Genomic DNA, 19,525 nt, shown 5'->3' with positions numbered 1-19,525 from the left:
CACAACCAAGTCAGCTCTCTGCATCTTCATTTCTCCTTAGTAAAATGGCAATAATGACAGCACACCCACTTCGAACTTTTTAAAAGATTAAAAAGAGGTCATTTTAAAAGCCTTTTAGAAACTTTTAATAAGAAATATTTTATCTTCATTTAACTCTTTGTGATTCAGAAAGTCAAAGATACTCATTTGAAATCATTTCAATTTTGGGTCATATTCATTTCCATGGGAGAAACGGCTATCTCACAGTGATATCTTACTTTTTTTATACTAAGTATTTTATTTGTATGCTGCTGCCAGTGTATATAAAATAATCATTCTTGTGAAATAGCAGTTCATGAAAATTCAGAGAGGTAGGTGTTACGGACTGACAAAAGCAGAAGTTTGTGTGGTATGGCACATGTTATAGGGAAAGCTTTTTGTACAGGCTTCAGATTGAGTTTTCTTTGAATATTCACCGGTTCAAGAAACGTGGTTTAGAACACCTTCAAAATTCATTTTACTGCAAAAGGAACAAATTTTCTGGGGTCTGAAGGGATTGGTACTTGAAGACACTCCAGTCAGCAGGGGGTCATGTTGAGCATTCCGCAGGCAGAATTGTTTCACCTCTGCCGCTGCCTGGGAATCTGCATGCGGTTGAGCCGGCCTCCAGCCCGAGCTGTTGAACCACTTTCTTCATAGAGGTGATGCTGGAGGAACTAGACATGGTGCCTGCGAGTGCTGGGCAGATTGGTCAGTAGCAGGCCGCGGGTCCGCTGGGGCCAGATGGCGGGGGCAGTGACACGAGGGGCGGAACTCGGAACTTTTCGTGATATCTTAACTTTTTAAAATTTTTATTAAATTTATTGGTGTGACATTGGTGCATAAAAGTATGTTTCAAGTGTACAATTTTATGATACATCATCCATATGTTGCATTGTATGCCCACTACCCGAGTCAAATTTGCTTCCATCACTTTATATTTGACCCCCTTTACGCATCAAATCCTCCCACCCCCTTTCCTTCTGGTAACCACCATACTGTTGTCTGTCTATGAATTTTTTAAAAAAATTCATTTTGTTGAAAGTAGTACAGATGTCCCCTGTTTTTCCCTCTTTGCCCCCCTTCATCAGTCTCTATCCCCACCCCAGGCCTTCACCTGTCTACTGCCTGTGTCCATGGAATATGCATGCTCTACATTCTTTGATTGATCCCTTCCTGCCCTTCCTCCCACCTTCCCTCTGAAATCTATCAGTCAATTCCATGCTTCTATGTCTATGGTACTATTTTGTTCATCAGTTTATTTTATTCATTAGATTCCACATATAAGTGAGATCATGTGGTGTTTGTCTTTCTCTGACTGGTTTATTTAGCTCAGCATAATAATCTCCAGATCCATCCATTCTGTCTCAAAGGGTAAGAGATCCTCCCTTTTTAAGGCGGCGTAGTATTCTGTTGTGTAAATGTACTACAGCTGTTTTAATCCACTCATCTGATGAGCACTTGTGCTGTTTCCAGATCTTAGCTATTATAAGTAATGCTACTACTTTTGTTTGTTTGTCTTATTTGTTCCTTTGTTTTATATCCCACCTATGAGTGAAATCATATGGCTCTTGACTCTTTCTGTCTGACTTATTTCATTTAGCATGATATTCTTAAGATCCATCCGTGTTGCCTCAAATAGTAGCAGTTCATTTTTTCTTATGGCTCAGTAGTGTTCCATTGTAAATATGTAGCACATCTTCTATACCCAATCATCTATCAAAGGACACTTTGGTTGTTTCTACATCTTGGCCACTGTGAATAAAGCTGCAATGAACATAGGGATGCATACGTCTTTGTGAATAAATGTTTTCACATTTTGCGGGGAGATACCTAGAAGAGAGGTTACTGGGTCATATGATAACTCTTTTTTGTTTGTTTAATCCTCACTGGAGGATATATTTTTATTGATTTTTAGAGCAAGAAAGAGAGAGGGAAAGACAGAGAGAAAAAGGAATGTGAGAAAAATGCATCCATCGGTTGCCTCCTGCATGCACCCCGACCAGGGTCTGGGCTGGGAAGGAGCCTGCAACTGAGGTAAATGCCCTTAACTGGAATCAAACCCGGGATCCTTCAGTCTACAGGCCAACACTCTATCCATTGAATCAAACCAGTTAGGGCTGATAACTCTACTCTTAAATTTTGAGGAGCCTCCATACTGTTTTCCATAGTGGCTGCACCAGTTTCCATTCCCACCAGCAGTGAATGAGGATTCCTTTTTCTCCACAACTTCTCCAACATTTGTTATTACTTGTCTTATTGATAATAGCCATTCTAATAGGTGTGAGGTGTATCTCATTATAGTTTTGATTTACATTTCCCTAATAGCTAGTGAAGTTGAGCCTAAATCCAAATAGAGAAAGTGCATCATTGTCTGCACTTACAGAAATAAGATTATTATATTCAATCCCATTCAAGATACTTAATGTAATTCAGCTATTCAGTTTTCATCTTTTTCTGACATTGTAAATTCTTGCAAATTAGTCTGAAAGTATTGTTTTTGCATATTTAGCAAGTGATTCAAAATCGACCAAACTTTTTAAAAAATATATTTTAATTGACTTCAGAGAGGAAGGGAGAGAGAGAGAGAGATAGAAACATCAATGATGAGAGAGAATCAACACTCAGCTACCTCCTGCACAACCTAAAATGAGAATGGAGCCCGCAACCTGGGCATGTGCCCTCACCAGGTATCGAACTGTGACGTCTTGGTTCATAGGTTGAAACTCAACCACTTAGCCACACCAGCTGGGCCAAAGTCCATCAAACTTTTTATTTCAAAGAAATCTAATAGCTTAGAAAATTATACCTATAAATTTTTTGTAATATGCATGTATGAATTTTTATATGTGTATTAATTTTCTAAAGCTGTTGCATCAAAGTACCACAAACTGCGTGGTTTAAGCAACAGAAATGTATTGCTTTACAGCTCTGGAGGCTGGTTGTCTGAGATCAAGGTATGAGCAAGCTGGGTTGTTCTGAAGGCTGTGAGGAAACACCTGTTCATATCTCTCTCCTCATTTCGGGTAGCATCAGGCACAAATTGTTTTCTGTGTATTCTCAGATCGTCTTCCCTCTATACATCTCTGTCCAAATTTCCCCTTTATATGAGAATATCAGTCATATGGTCCACCTAATGACCTCATTTTAACTTGGTCATCTGCAAAGAGCTTATTTCCAAATAAAATTATATTCACAGATACTGGGATTAGCATGTTGATATCTTTGGGGAAAGACAGTTCAACCTATCACAATATGAATACAACTTATTATCTATAGCAACAACATATCATTTCAATGAAAGCATCTTTAAGTACACTCCATATCACCAATCTAGAAAGAAAATTAGGTTCCTCTTAAAGGTAGTTATTTTCTCATGGTTAAAAATATCTTTACCTTGAAGAAATAGAATAAATGTATTTTTCTTTTATTTGTACCCACTCAAAAGAATACCTGTCATCACAGAGTCAGCAAATTTGGAAATCTGTTTTTGTATGAATGGAAAATGTACAAAACACAAGGAGAGAGAGTTTCATCATTATTAAAGAAAGATATAATTTTTCACTTCAGGTAATATTTGTAGATGCTTTGTATAAGTTATTATCAGCTATAAGCCACTGGTTATCATTTCTACTTCATAATATGATGTATACAGTAAGATTTTAAATCAGGGTTTTAGTAATAGAAGATTTAGTTCAGTTATTTGCCCTTGTGTTTTTGCAATACTTTGTTATATTTGATAATGTGTTCACTTTCCAGAAACCTATCGTGACCTTTGGACAAATTAAAATGGTTAATTCAGTTAACACTACATCAATTCTTCACAAACTGAATAAACATATCATAGCTAATCTGTGTATATTCTAGATTAAAAATAAAAACAACACTAGAAGTTTTGATATTTTCTTCCCAATGAAAGGAGTTCCCACAGATACAAATGTCACATTTTGGATACTAAGGCAAGAGGATTTTTACAGGTTATAGCCATTAACACAAAATTCTACATAAGTATAAATGTAGGTCAAACAGAATAAGTGTTTGTTATCTAGTAGCTTCATTAGTAGTCATAGCATTTTTATGGACTGTACATTAAGGGAACCACAAATGCCAACTAAGTGTTCTGAGCTTTGTGCTAACCCTAAATACACCTGAGCACCTATATTTCTGTAGGCTCTTTTATTTAAAAAAAATATTTTATTGATTATAGAGAAGAAAGAGAGAGAGAGAGAGAGAGAGAGAGAGAGAGAGAGAGAGAGAAATGATGAGAATCATTGATTGGCTGCCTCCTGCACGCCCCCTACTGGGGATCGAGCCCGCAACCTAGGCACGTGCCCTTGGCCGGAATGGAACCTGGGACCCTTCAGTCCACAGGCTGACGCTCTATTCATTGAGCCAAAGCAGCTAGGGCTCTGTGGGCTCTTTTTATAACAGTTTTGTTTGCTAATCTAAACTAAAACAAACAAGCAAACAAACAAAACTTGTCCCTCAAACACATCACTTCAGGCACACAGCATGCAAGAATTCCTTTGAGGTACTCATAGTGCAGTAAACAGATTTCCCATACTTACTTGCCTCACAAGCAGCAGTTTTTAATCATCTCCTTAGTTTTAAGGCATGGGGGGGTAATTTAATTTTAATTGTTTTGTTTTCAGGTCTAGTGGGTGCAAATTTAAAGCCAGAACTCTTTTCATGCCTGTGTACATGAAATGATGCACAGCTCAGTGAAACATAATGAAGAAATAATTCCGGCCCCCTCACTTAGTATGTTGATGTGCTGAAGAAATTTGAAAATCATAGTTCAGTAAGTCATACAATATGAAAGTGCTGTGCCAGACGTCTTGTCAGCGATCTTAAAGATATGGGTCCTATAACCCAATATATACATCAAAGCCATGGACACCGAAAACACAAAGAGGAAGCATTAGGATACATCTATCATTTATACTGCATGTGAGGTTAGGACCCCTAGCTTTCTTATGATGGTTCCACTTGAGTGCTGTAGGGATAAATGCAGCTCAGTGCTCCTTCCCCTTCACAGTTATGCACTACACTGTAACAGATCGGCCAGCCAGAGACACTTTTCACTCAGGCAGAAATGAAAGATAAGGGACTGTAGCAACACTGTGCCTCTTACATAGTCTGTTTCCTTAAACCATGCACAGTGTGCAGGTGATCCTTTATATCATATATAAACAATACTTTCATATGCTTTCAGAAGTCCCCCTGGTCACATTAATATCTGTAGAAACTCTTACGCTGACTTCACCAAATATATCAAACTGAAGTCAGGGAGCATTCAGTATGATTGCTGGGTTTGGGAATTATTATGAGATATTAGCCATGATTCGGGGGCCTTAAATGTGGTCAAAGAAAGCAAAGGCGACAGGAAGCATTTTTTCTTCAGGAACTGTCCTAGGAAACCATTTCCGTTGTTTCCATTGTTTGATATGTGCTGCTGATTCCTTCTGGTCTTTCCCTGAAGGTTTTTTCCACAACAGCCCCAGGGGTCACGGGACTCCTTGCACTGAATGTTTGCATCAGGTTGCTAAGGGGACTTTCCCTCCACTATTCCCCTAAGAAGAGGAGTCCCGCTCTGAGGTTTGTTAATGGAGTTTCTCTACACAAGGTGCATCCTCGTTTCATTTGCAATCTCTTGGTATATGTGTTATATTTTCCATTCAATTCATGGGCAACAGGTATGTAAATGTCATTCCTATTGTTGCTGTGGGAGTTCTAAGACTCATTCTTCTTTAATTTATTTGTAGTATGTGACTTATTTAAAGGTATTAATGAGATTAGAAAAAAAAAGACACTGGAAAAAATGACCTTTCGTCAACACGGTCTTTTAACAACAGAAATTTTTGTCAATGATTTAAAAAAAAAACAACAACGATGTTATTTCACTGGGGGCTGGGGAGACAGTAGATCCCAAGGGCTTTACATCTATCATAAATATGCCAACATAGAAATCAGATTCAACTTACTGATTTTGCTGATAGAGCAGCAGAAGAGGTTTCTTTATTTGCCAGGTACAAATTACTTTTGTTTGTAGTATTTGACAATTGTAGACAAAGGCCTGTATCATGAAATATAGTGGTAATATTGATTCATATCTTTAAATTTTACTATGAAATAACCATCTTTGAAAATTTTTTTTGAAAATTATGTCTGGCTATTTTAAATAAGTTTAACTCATATCTTTTTTATTAGATGTTTAACTTTCTCTCTTTTACATTTAATGAGATCAATAACTATTATGTCAAGGAATACTGTCTGAGTGCAGTATACTGTCTATAATGTCAGTGCACTCAACACAAATTGGTCTTTTGGTAATACAAGTTTCCTGTTATTCACAGGTAATAAACTTTCCTTGAGCTATCCAACACAAAGAGAATAATTTCCAATACATTTTTATTAAGAGTTATTTGAAGTTTTTGTATATGCAAAATGTTAACAACAATATATTAAATATATAATCTTTGACAAAAATGTTACCAAATGGAGTTTATCTCCTTAAAATGAATCCACTTCAGAAAACTGTTTCAGTAAAAAATGTGTGAGATTAACTGACACAAATGTATTCATTTATCTGATTTACATCTTATAATGTCAAGCCATTGCTCCTTTTTATCTTTTGGTACACCAACAAATATCATTTGATAGAAACTTACAGCTTAACAAGTACTTAAAGGATCACTCATTTTCTTGAAATTGGATTAGAATAAATTGGATATATGGGAAATATAGGAATATTATATACACATATACATATATCTCTCAGTGGTGACTTACAGTTACTTGCTCTTAAACATTTATTGAGCTGTGTATTTATCTTTTCAAGCATTTCAACATGTATTTTTTAATGTATTTTTATTGATTTCTGAGAGGGAGAGAGAGGTAGAAACATCAATGATGAGAGAGAATCATTGATCGGGTGCTTCCCGCACACCCCCCACTGGGGATCGAGCCCACAACCCAGGCATGTGCCCCTGACCGGAATTGAATCTAGGACCCTTCAGTCCACAGGCTGACGCTCTATCCACTGAACTAAACCAGGGAGGGCCAACATGTGTGTTTTAATAGTAATTTTGAAGTCTGCTATAAGGACATTAAAGACATGGTTCTTTCTTTGAAGTATCAAGGCATCCTCATATGAACTTCCTAAAGTAATTGTATGCTCTCTTGTCTATCCACTCTGACTTCTGCTATGCTTTCTCCTTTGAATTGATTGTCATTAATTCATTTAAAAATATATATCTTTATTAATTTAATTTAATTCTTTATTAAGTTATTACATGTGTGTCCTTATCCCCCTCAATGCTCCCCTCCACCCACCGCGTATGCCCTCTCCTCCCTAGTGTCTGTGTCCCAGTGATCCCACTTCTAGGAATATATCCTAAGAAACTAGAAACACCAATCAGAAGGGATACATACACCCCTATGTTCATAGCAGCACAATTCACCATAGCTAAGATTTGGAAACAGCCTAAGTGCCCATCTGCAGATGAGTGGATTAAAAAACTGTGGTGCATCTACACAATGGAATACTATGCTACTGTAAAAAGGAAGGAACTCCTACCATTTGCAACAGCATGGAAGGACCTGCAGAGCATTATGCTAAGTGAAATGTCAGTAAAAATATATTTTTTTGAGTATTTTCTGTACATGGGTACTGGAACCATGTGGAGAGAGTGGTGACTAACAGTGATATAACACTGTCATAATGAGCTTATATTTTTGGTGCCTTTGTGACATTTCTAAATCTTAGGAAAATGACTTTTAAAATTCTTTATAGATAATATAACTAAAATTTTATTTTTTGAAAAACTGGCTAATGAAGGATCATAATTTTTTCACTTTACTTTCCAATCACATTAAATTCTTTCCAGAAGTTTAATTTGACAAACATTTGAATAGGAATTAAATAAGCACAAATACAATTTCCTTGCACCATTCTTCTATTTTTTTTTTTTAATTTCTAAAAGAGCTAAGCCTCTTCCTCATCCTATGATGTTTCCTTCTCAATCCAAGTGCTAATGTGATTTCTACCATAGGTTTTCATTTAGGACTAGCAGCCCGGTGCATGAAAATTCATGCTTGGGGGGTCTCCTCAGTCCATCCTGCACCTTCTCCAATCCAGGACCCCATTAAGGGATGTCAAACTGCTGCCAGTTGGACATCCCTCATAATCCAGGACCACTGGCTCCTAACCACTCACCTGCCTGCCTGCCTGATTGCCCCTAACCCCTCTGCCTGGCTGCCTGATCGCCCCTAACCACTCTCCCCTGCTGGCCTGATCACCCCTAACTGCCTCTGCCTTGACCCCTGCCATGGTGGCTTTGTCCGGAAGGACATCTGGAAGACGTCCGGTCTATCCAGTCTAATTAGCATATTACCCTTTTATTAGTATAAATGTTCACTCTGCCTATTGCCCTAGAGATGCCCCAGTGGGTTCCTGACACTGTGCCCTGTGTCATTCTGTTTCTAAACTCAATTAGAAGGTTCTTGAGATGTATCAAAGAAAACATTTACTGGGCTGGTCGAACTTATAAGGAGGACTTTATTCAGGACAATGCAATGAGAGTCCAGATAACTCAGCTCCACTGCAGCATAAGGCAGAGGGTTTTAGAGCCTGGGGTGAGCTATTGGGACAGCACTAGAGAATATTAGTGAGGGAGGTTGAGCAATGACATTTAGCCATCTGTGTTTGCTATTTGGTACTCATCCAAGCCAAGCTGCCAGCCTTCTATAAAGACCAGGAAATAGAGGCAATATTTTTCTTAATGCTTACATTTCAAAGGGATGGCTCCCAAATCCTGGAGAAAGACATTCTACGTTGTACAACTGGCCAGAGGCTGGGAGAAGATTTCCATTCCAAAGTAGCACAGAAAGTACTTGAAATTGCAAGTTTCTAAAGTAACTGCTCTAAGAAAAGAAAGATCAGTGATATAGTCAGGAAGAAAGCCATCTAGAGTTTAGTCAAGCTGAGGGGAACCTGAAGGCACTCTTGGTCAGCTTCCATAATAAATTCTATCATTTTTGTGGAAACATCTCCAAAATGGTTAATGCCCCACTTTATTCTGAACCCCAGCAGTTCTCTACCTGATTTAAATTAGAATTGTTAAAGAGAGAAAAATAAATCAATATTTCAATAGTGATGATACCATTTGATCCTGTTTGGAATAATATCACAGATAATAATAATTACAGAGGAACTAATTGTTAACTACTTAGTAATTCTACCACTTAATTAAAAATGGAGTGTGAAGTTCCTGTACACTGTGGGATGATATTAAACCATATAAAATATGCTGTGAATCAGCTGTTTTTTCTTTTTGGGGGGGAAAGAAGGTACAGACATTGCAAAGCCATTTTCCAAATCCCCATCTTCTATGTTTGAAGGTGTAAGAAAAGGAAGACTTTTCAATCCAATTAGATAGGTCTTCAAGGATCAGAATGTCAGCCAGAGGGCATTTCAAAGATAGGAGATTCAAAACCCAGTGAAGGTAGGACATGGTATCTAATAAAAGAAACCAAGGTAGTGAGAAGGAAAAAAACATGCATTTGACATAACGGTTCATTCTCTTCAGGGAACTGAATTTGGAAAGCAAAAAATTAGAAATAATTTTACTGGGAAACTCAGAGATTTATTCCATAGCTCCACCATAACTAGGCCAGTACTGAATAAATACTACATAGTGAACGGTGGTTGATTTTTCTTTTCACTAGATAATACAAGGCTGAATGGTTTGATAAAGACAAATGTTAATATAAAAGTGACTTGCCGAAACCGGTTTGGCTCAGTGGATAGAGCCTCGGCCTGCGGACTGAAAGGTCCCAGGTTCGATTCCGGTCAAGGGCATGTACCTGGGTTGCGCGCACTGCCCCAGTGGGGGATGTGCAGGAGGCAGCTGATCGATGTTTCTCTCTCATCGATGTTTCTAACTCTCTATCTCTCTCCTTTCCTCTCTGTAAAAAATCAATAAAAAATATATTAAAAATATATAAAAGTGACTTTGGGGAAAAATTCTATTATTGATGTATAACACTCAAAAGTGATAATAATTATAGGTAGAAAAGGACTTCAATATTGCTCACACGTTTATGGTAAGGTATGACAATATTATTACACCATTATAGGGTCAAGAGAATAATAATACTATTTAGGTTTGGGGTACTATGTCAAGTCAATAATTACTTTAAATCTCACAGCAAAACACTACCTTATAAATTCACAAATGAAGTAACAGGTGTGGGGAGACTAAATAATTTACGAGTAGTCACAGCACTAATATATTTGTATTAGTTGTCAACAGTTGAATGTACTTTGGCCATCATACTGAATGCATTGCTTCTTTGAATTCCAACATACCAAATATTTATCTTGAAGGCAGAAGTAAATCTGGATAGTGTTAAAACTTGACACGGAAGCCCTTCTCCTTTCTCCCATGTCCTACAAACACTTCAACAGCCATTCCCCTTAATTCTACAGTTAACATATATTAAAAACCCAAATTACTTTGCACCACCATTTCTGCTACCATACTGCTTAGACCTACCATCACCTCATACCTAGGTTAGCCTCCCTGCTTCTTCCCATCTCTGTGGTTTACTTCCCAATTTCTGGGGCCCGGCGCAAAATGAAATTACAAAGAAGAGAAGGGAGAAAGCTATCTCAGCTTCCCCAGGTAAGCCAGTTCCTAGTCAGCAGTGTACCAGCTAAATGCAGGCACATCAGTGAACTCAGGCAATACCAGAAGAACGGCATAGCAAACACAAAAATTTGTTAAGAAATAACACATTCTTACTGCTATAAGCAATTAAATTTTGAGTGGTTTTTTTTTGCATGTATCAATAGGTAAGATGGGGTTTTCTAGGTACAACAGCTTATTTTTCCATGAGTTTTTTTTAATCCATCTCAATTTTTCTTGCTATATCTTTTGAATTTTTGTTTTGCTATGTTACATTTTTCTCCTAACAAATTGCAATTATTGGGGAGGAAAAAAGCCAAAAACAGGTGTAAAGAATTACAGACTAATTGAGTGTGTGAAGTCCCATGTGTTTTCTGTTTTGATTTGTTTTATTTCTACCGGTCTGAAAAAGTTTCACAGCAACGTTTGTAACTTAACCCCAAGCTTCTCTCTTTCACATTGATCTCCCTTAGCTGGGTCTATTGAGAACTGAAATTTGAATTTTATTGTTTCATTGTCAACGATAATTTTCTCTATTTCAGGAGAAAAGGTTCAAGTTACAAAATTCTGAGTCTATTGGAGAAGTTGTTTTCTCAAAAGACCTCTGTCTCTTTTAAAGCAAACAATTGCATCAACATTTAAAAAGAAAACTTAAGGTTTTTAAATAGTGAAAGTGATTTTACTGCAAGCATATTTTTCCTCAGTTGGAAAGAGAATCAATTGCTGAAAGTTATGATTGGCCCTAGACATTATTCCTCTTTGTTCTTTAATTTCATGCTGATTTACAGGTATCATAGCTGGATAAATATTTATAACATCACTTTAAATGTTGAAAGAATGAGATTGGAGTTACTATGATCTTAATCCAGGAAACCAGTCTCAAAGAGAGTACCACTTAAAATTTCAGCAGTTGTATATATATTCTCTTTTTAAAAACATATTTTTATTGATTTCAGAGAGGAAGGGAGAGGGAGAGAGAGATATAAACATCAATGATGATAGAGGATCATTGATGGGCTGCCTCCTGCACGTCCTCCACTGGGGATTGAGTCCACAATCCAGGCATGTGCCTCAGGCCGGAATCTAACCCGGGACCCTTCAGTCGGAAGGCCAACTCTCTATCCGCTGAGCCAAACTGGCTAGGGGGATATATATTCTTGTGATTAATATATAACAAACAAGGAGGACTGTAATTTGAAAAAGGATCTTATCTGAGGACAATTTGTAAAATTAGATAATTGAGGTATCTGGCCTCATTATAGACAAAATAATTTTTAGACTATAAGAATTTATTGAAATATTTGCCTAAAATACAAACATTGATGACCAAAGGATTACATTTAACTCAGGGAAAGGCTAACTCCTTTCCTTGGAAGGGGCTATCAGGATTCCTCAATGCCCTTAGTCTAGTGGTCAGAGGTGGCTGGGCTCCCACAGACAGCAGCTGGAGTTCCAGAGAGATATTTCAGCGTGGGGGTTGCCACTGAGAACTCTGGGGTCTAAACCCCAAGATTTCCCCCCAGCCCAGAGCACCAGAACTGAGAAAGGTGCCCAAGCAACATCTGTCTGTGAAAAGAAGTAGGGTTGCTGTCTGCCAGGAAGAGACATCTGGAAAGGCAGGCATCCTCTTAAAGGGCCAGTACACAACATTTTGTGCAGCTACTCACCTTGGGTATCCTCAGAGGGAGGGCAGAGTGGCCTGAAGCTGTGTGAGCAGAAACCAGAGTCGAGGGCTCTGGGGTTAGAGCTCAGAAGGCAGATGCTCCAGCTTCCTGTGCTGAGCCATCCCTCATACTGCAGCGGACAGTAGCCAACACAGAAAGAGCTGTCTGGTGTGAGCGAATCACAGTTATACCTATTTCTTTGATCAGATCAGTATTTCTCTTGTCAGATAATATATTTCTTTTGTAATATGTTAGCCACCTTTGCCCTGGTGGGTGTGGCTCAGTTGATTGGAGCATCATCCTCTTTACCAAAGGATGGTGGGTTGGATTTCTAGTCAGGGCACATACCCAGGTTTCGGGCGCCATCCCTGTCAGAGCAAGCGCAGGAGGAGTGCAGGGGGCAACTGCTGAATGTTTCTCTCTCTGTCTCTCAGTCTCTCTCTTTCTTCCTCTCTCTCTCTCAAATTAAACAAACAAGAAATTAGCTGCCCTAAGGCAAGCTTCCAAAGCTAGGAAAATGATTTTCTTTGTTTTTTTAAAAAATCTAAACTTAAACTTTTAAAAATGTGGAATCCTGAGGAAGCAGAAACATTGGTAAACTGCCATTAAGATCCACATGATTAATTCATTCACTATCTGGACCCAGGTGTACTCTCGAAATTTTTTGTATCGATTTTTATTTTTGTGTTCATAACTCATGGCCTTTATTTTCAAGGTCACCTCACTTGTTAAAGCTTCTCTAGGTCCCATCACATGGAGCAATGTGGACATTAGTTGTCATGTTCCTGGGAGGTGCAATGTCACCTTACACAGCGTTTTCATAACCCAGTGCAATGGGGCGATCTTATAATTCAAGAAAATGTGCAAACTGCGCCTCACATGGTTTTACGTGTTTTCTTTCTTCAACTATTTTTTGCCCATAATTAGTAATATTAATGGTCCCAAAGTGGCCTTTGGAGGCTCCTAATAGTTAACTTAAATAGATTTTGTTAGCACCAGCCATGTGAAAAATACTGCAGTATTTGGTGTTATAATGAAGATAAGTAAAACACTCTCCCTTTCCTCAAACACTTTTAATTTGGTGAAAAAGGGAAAAGTTTAATGTTAGTACATAAATCAAGTCAGACATCAAATAAGTAAGAGCAAAGAGTGGCAAACTGTGCTGAGCAGCATAGCAGAGGAAAACTAGATATAGATATTGAGTTTAACTTTTTCCACTCAGTGGTATTAGATGGTTCCTGGGGAGGATAAAATCCTTTCCCCTATTCTTTCTTAGTCCATTCCTTCGTTTGGAATTGTTCTTCAAATATATAACCACACACGGGTACACTATATACCGTGTTGAGCATGGTTTCACAGGTTGGTTCCCATTATTGAGGACAGATGTTACACACACTTAATTTCACCATTCTGACATCTTTGCATTAGTTAGTGTTCATCCATTAGCACATATCCCATTAGCTTTGCATCACAGAATTGACACAGAACTCTACAAGGTTATTTATTCACTTCACATTCTCTCCCTTGATAGTCACATCCACATCAATAGATCTGTGAAGGATTATAAAATACTCATTTTCCTCAGCTCCTTAGTTTACAAATTAGGGAACAGAGACCTAATGATTTATCTAGAACTCTCAATTACCTTTCCATACACTCAACACAGTATATTGTCATGCTCTCAGAAAGTCTTATTTTCTGGCTGATCAAGCTCATGAACTCAAAACCTGGGTTTCCAAGTATATTTAGAAAAGCTACAAATGAGGAATGTATGGTGCACAGTAGACATATTTCTTCCATACTTAAGACCAGTGAAATAATAATTTTAGTACTTACAAAATGTTACTATTAATTGATACATCTTTATAAATAGAACTTATTCCTAATAAAAGAGGTGCTATTTTAGAATTCTGCAGGAAAGTTTGCTATATGTTCTTTCATTAAAATGGGCATCTTAAATTGGTCAACTCTTTATGTGATTTCAAGGTAGAGAAGTAAGAGTAAGCCCAAATGTCTATGCATATTTATTAGTTTTTTTTCTTAATATTTTAGTCATGGAATCAGTTATGATAATATCTCTCCCGGTGTCTAAGTCACACATAGATAGGGGGTTATCTCTTAGAGAGATAAATACATTTGGTTTTATTTAGAATGAAACTAAATGGTTTAAAGATTTAGTGATATTAATTTTATATTTGTCCATGCAGCTATATTATTACTCATCATGCAAAAATTAGAAACTGAATATTAAGCAGGTTCCTATTTCTTTTTCTGGAGGATTCAGTTTGATAAAGGAAATCAAGTATTGGAATGGGTTTAAGACTCTTGGGGTCTCATACTTTCTGTAAGTTTGCTTGGCCCACTAATGTCAGCTAAATGAATATCCATTTCCTTATTTGATAATCAACAGGCTTGAACAACTTTTCAGGAGTACTTTAACCAATGTAAGCATGATTAGTAAACTTCTACAGACCCCTGTAATAAGCTAGACACTAGAAGAACAAAGAGGGATGAATCTGTCACTATCATTTAAGGTCCATGCCTGTTGCAGAGGAGTGAGGAAGAACCATCGCACATGGAGGCACACTAGCCTCCCAAACCTTGTTTCACAAGCTGGCAATCATATTTCAGGATCTGGTAATAAACTTTGAATGTCCGGAAGTTCAGTTTATCAGCTCACCCATCGATAACAAGTCTCCTGGGAGTCTGACCTACGAATAACACTCACACAGTATTAATGTATGAATCAGAGGGATGATTTATTACTTTAGAGCAAACACAACACCAATAAATCAAATGCAATATTTAACTTAATTGGCCCATCAATTTTTCTCTATTGAAGAGATTACATGGAAAAGAGTATTATAACCCAATGGCAGCTTGTTGAGCATGTAACCAGAGAGTAGTATTTGGCATGTTTTTAAAGGTATACAATTACATAGTGAACCAAAATGGTTTCATGAGTTTATGTCTCAAAATAGCTGGTCCACAAACTCTTTGTACCTGGCTATGGAAACTAAAAAGCCCGTGCCAGAATATAAATGGAATCTCAACTGACCTAAGTAGCATATTATTGGTCTAGATCAGTGGTCGGCAAACTGCGGCTCACGAGCCACATGCGGTTCTTTGGCCCCTTGAGTGTGGCTCTTCCACAAAATACCACATGCTGGCACGCACGTACAGTGCAATTGAAACTTCGTGGCCCATGCGCAGAAGTCGGGATTTTGTGGAAGAGCCACACTCAAGAGGCCAAAGAGCCCCATATGGCTCGCGAGCCACAGTTTGCCGACCACTGGTCTAGATGATTTAAATGATAACACTAGCTCTTTTATCTAGTGACACTTGGCGGACCATACTCTAGATTGCCCTAGTAGAGAGCACCATCTTACTTGAAGCAATGGAGACACAATGATGGCAATTTCCAATTTTACACCTGTCCTGCCTGCCCTCCCACTTAAAATCCTTTACCTGGTAAGAAAGTCCTTTATCAAGCAGGGTACTTGGAAATGATTAGTAATGTTGTGTTATCATTGCAGTCACATTCCAGACATACTTTCCCATAGCTACACCAATTTCATGCAACCTAATGTAGGCACTTGCCAAATTCCTTCACCCTCAATCGTATTAGTTTCCTCTCATATCCCCAAATTCCAGCTGCTAGCCTCACAACTTTCCCCTCAGTACCTTTTATGTGCACAACAGTTCTCCCTGCCCATGCACACTGGAAGAGAAGTGCAGGCTTAGAGAGCTGGAAATTAATGCCCAATGGGAACTGTTGTCAGCTAACTCAGACATGAGCTACTAAAGAATTCTCATCCTGTCCCTCATTTTGGTAAGTGTTGGGCCTATGTGTGAAGTTGTTTCCCAGAATTCTCCAGAAGAATTGCGTTTCCTTTGCTCACCGAGGTATCTTGCTTACAATGTTTATTGCTTCCTTCTGTTCCCTGCTTCATTTCTCTGTGCTCCCACTAGCGTTCACAAATCACTTCCCCAGTCATCCATTTGCACTCTATTTGTCTCAGGTCTTTTTCTGGGAGGGCCAATAGTAAGAAACATGAAACTCACCTATTCACAAATAACCCACTGAGTTATTTATTTTTACCAGTGAGTAATTTAAAGTGTTTTTTTTTTCTAACTTAAGTTATTTTCAGGGGTTCTTCACAATGTGTTCTGTGTGCTGGCTTTAAAAGCTAGTTCAGGTAAAGCACATAAATGTAAAATATCAAAGGCCCCTTCCACATAGGATTTAGATAATGGTGTTTTAGACACTCAGAAGGGAGGATCTCTAGAAACAGGTGGTGGTTAAAAGGAGCCTTTACCGATAAATGCGTCTTGAGAAAGCTTTGAAGATGTTTATGCATCTATGCATAGGCATGCATTCGGGAGCTAACAGACAAATTTGACTGTAGGAGGAAACATATACTGGGGCGTTTGTAGGTTTGAAAGTGAAAACGGCACATTGCAAGAGCTACAAAAAAACAGACCTAAGAATAAAGCAACCAGTGTGCAACACAGCAACTGATGGGATTTACAATAAAGAAATAACATTTAAAATAATGCTACAATCCAGGTACCTAAATATAGGAGCAGCTTATAGCATTGGCATGACCGTGAGAAGAGAAGCTGGGGGAAAATACAGGTGTTATTTTCTTGTTAAAACTGTAGAGCAGAGACATTTATTTCCCCCAAGTCACTCTATACCTAGGCATGTCAATGTCACAATGCAAGGGAGCAGGCATATTGTAGGAGGCATTGATTATATCGGACAGAAGAAATTAGATGGACTGGAAAGATAGGCAAATTCTGTCTTCACGCAACAAGACACCAAGAAGGCACTCAATGGAGATGAAAGCATGTGGACATCCCACATCACCACCTATTCTAAAAGTTGTTCTCACCCAAGTTTAAGAACAAGAAATAAATACTCAGCCATGAAGATAGTTTGGGCATCTTGGGATGAAATTAGCAAAGCAGGCGATGATTCCAGAGACCAGATATATGGGAAAGGCAACACCCCAGGAACTCAGACACTGGGAAGTATACAGGAACCAGAAACAGAGAAAGTTGGGGTGAGAAACTAAGTACAGAAGAACAACACATGTCCATAATCACTTAACAAAAAGAAACGCCAAGGCAATATCAGAAACTGAGAGATGAAGTTTAAGATAGATATCTGGGCCGGAACTATGATTTCATAAACTTGTAATTTTAAATAAAATATAGAATATTTTTTTCATTCAACAGAAAGACTTATAAAGCATTCTATCCCCTTCAGGTAGAATGTGTGCATTTAATAGTGAAATAGGTATAGAAACTATATAATTATACCATTCTGATAGTACATAGCAAAGAGGTGATAGAAGAGCGATGTGGGGTGCTGTGTGATTTAAAGCTCACGCAAGAGACAGACTGTCTGGATTTGTCTTAGCTTTGCCAGTAGGGAGGGAGAGTTATTTCTCTAAACCTAGTACTTATTTGATAACTACAACTATCAATAGCACATGCCTATTGGGGTTTTGGGATTTATATAAAACAATATATACAGAGTTCCTAGCACAAAACCTAATATCTATCTATGTCTATCAGCAAAAAAACACCTACAGTGAGAGTGAGATTTGTTAGCTTGCTGCAGTTCGCAGGAAGGAGGATTGAGAAGAGTTTGGGTTTAGGGCAGTGGTTCTCAACCTTCTGGCCCTTTAAATACAGTTCCTCATGTTGTGACCCAACCATAAAATTATTTTCGTTGCTACTTCATAACTGTAAGTTTGATACTGTTATGAATCGTAATATAAATATCTGACATGCAGGATGGTCTTAGGCGACTCCTGTGAAAGGGTCATTCCACCGCCAAAGGGGTCGCGACCCACAGTTTGAGAACCGCTGGTTTAGGCAGTGTTTAAAGAAGTGAGGATTTGTTCTAAAATGTATGCTCTCAGGGATAGGAACAATTTTATGATTGGGGATCTTAACAATTTTTATTTAAGATTCAAAAGGAACAAAGTACCGCTATGGTCAGCATGGGCTACTTTATCATTTTGTTTTTCCAGTGTTATCCTGGGATATGGACTTAAAGACCTTAAAATATTGTATATTAAAAATAACAGTTGTTGCAAGTGTTTTCTTTAGTGAGTTTTAATATTTTTCAAAAACCTCTTTAACATACACTCTTTTACTGAATCTGTTGAAAGACCTATTTAATTTTCATGGGATAATTATTAAAATGCTTTCAGCACTATCAGCATAAGTGAGCCATATTACCTAGTATCTGAACAGAATCATCTCATTTGAAAATAATGTTACATTTTAAATAATTATACTTTCTCACAAAAAGAGACATGGGGAAATGTTACCATTAAAATAATTTTAAAACTTATACTATGCTAATAAAGGAACTAAAATGAGATTATTTTCTTCTGTACATGTTAATTTATTTTTTTCTTGTTTTTATTTACGTATTTTATTATAAAAATATAATTTCACATTCTCTTTCTCTGTCTTTCTGTGTGTCTATCTCTCACTTTTCTCTGATATTTGAAAACTTACATAAACTCTTTGCCAATTATATTTTTGAAAAAATTCCAAACACATTCAGGCATAGTGCCATGACCAGGAACAGTATTACATATGATATTATGGTACTTATAATAATAAATAATAAAATTTATTAGCTATTAGGCAATGAGAAACATGACAATACAATTAAACAAGGAAATATATCTCTAATTTTGGAATTTATAATATTAATATATTCCTATCAACTAAAGTAGACAAAATATAATAGCATAGTGTCTAAGTAATAATGGGTAATATAAAGTTACCAGCAAGGTTACAGTTTATCCTCATGGTAAACAAAATAAATAAATAACATTTCAGAAGGAGAGCAGATATAGACACACACACATACACATACTGGTATACATATGAAAAAATGTGTGTGTAAATAAAAATATAGACAATAAATACACATATACATATCTATTTTTAAAGATTAGAGATCTATTAAAAAGAAATATAAAAATCATTGAGTCTGCTATATGGGATCTAGAGGGCATGTTATTGATTCATTAGATCAGGTGCCTCTCCACCTAACTCCCTAACTCCCCAATAGTAAATCTGGTTCTAGGAGGAAAGCACTCTTTTTCTTTTCATTTA

General features: G+C 37.5%; 1 pseudogene; it reads right to left on the bottom strand.

Annotated features, from left to right (window-relative positions):
- Nucleotides 1-459: 459 nt before the first annotated feature.
- Nucleotides 460-703, bottom strand: LOC102773262 (annotated as a pseudogene).
- Between the last annotated feature and the right edge of the window lie 18,822 nt (nt 704-19,525).

This window comes from Myotis davidii, unplaced genomic scaffold, assembly GCF_000327345.1.
Source record: "Myotis davidii unplaced genomic scaffold, ASM32734v1 scaffold742, whole genome shotgun sequence".
NCBI classification, from domain to species: Eukaryota; Metazoa; Chordata; class Mammalia; order Chiroptera; family Vespertilionidae; genus Myotis; species Myotis davidii.
The sequence above is the reverse complement of the archived record's forward strand: the minus strand, read 5'-3'. Positions and strand labels throughout refer to the sequence as shown.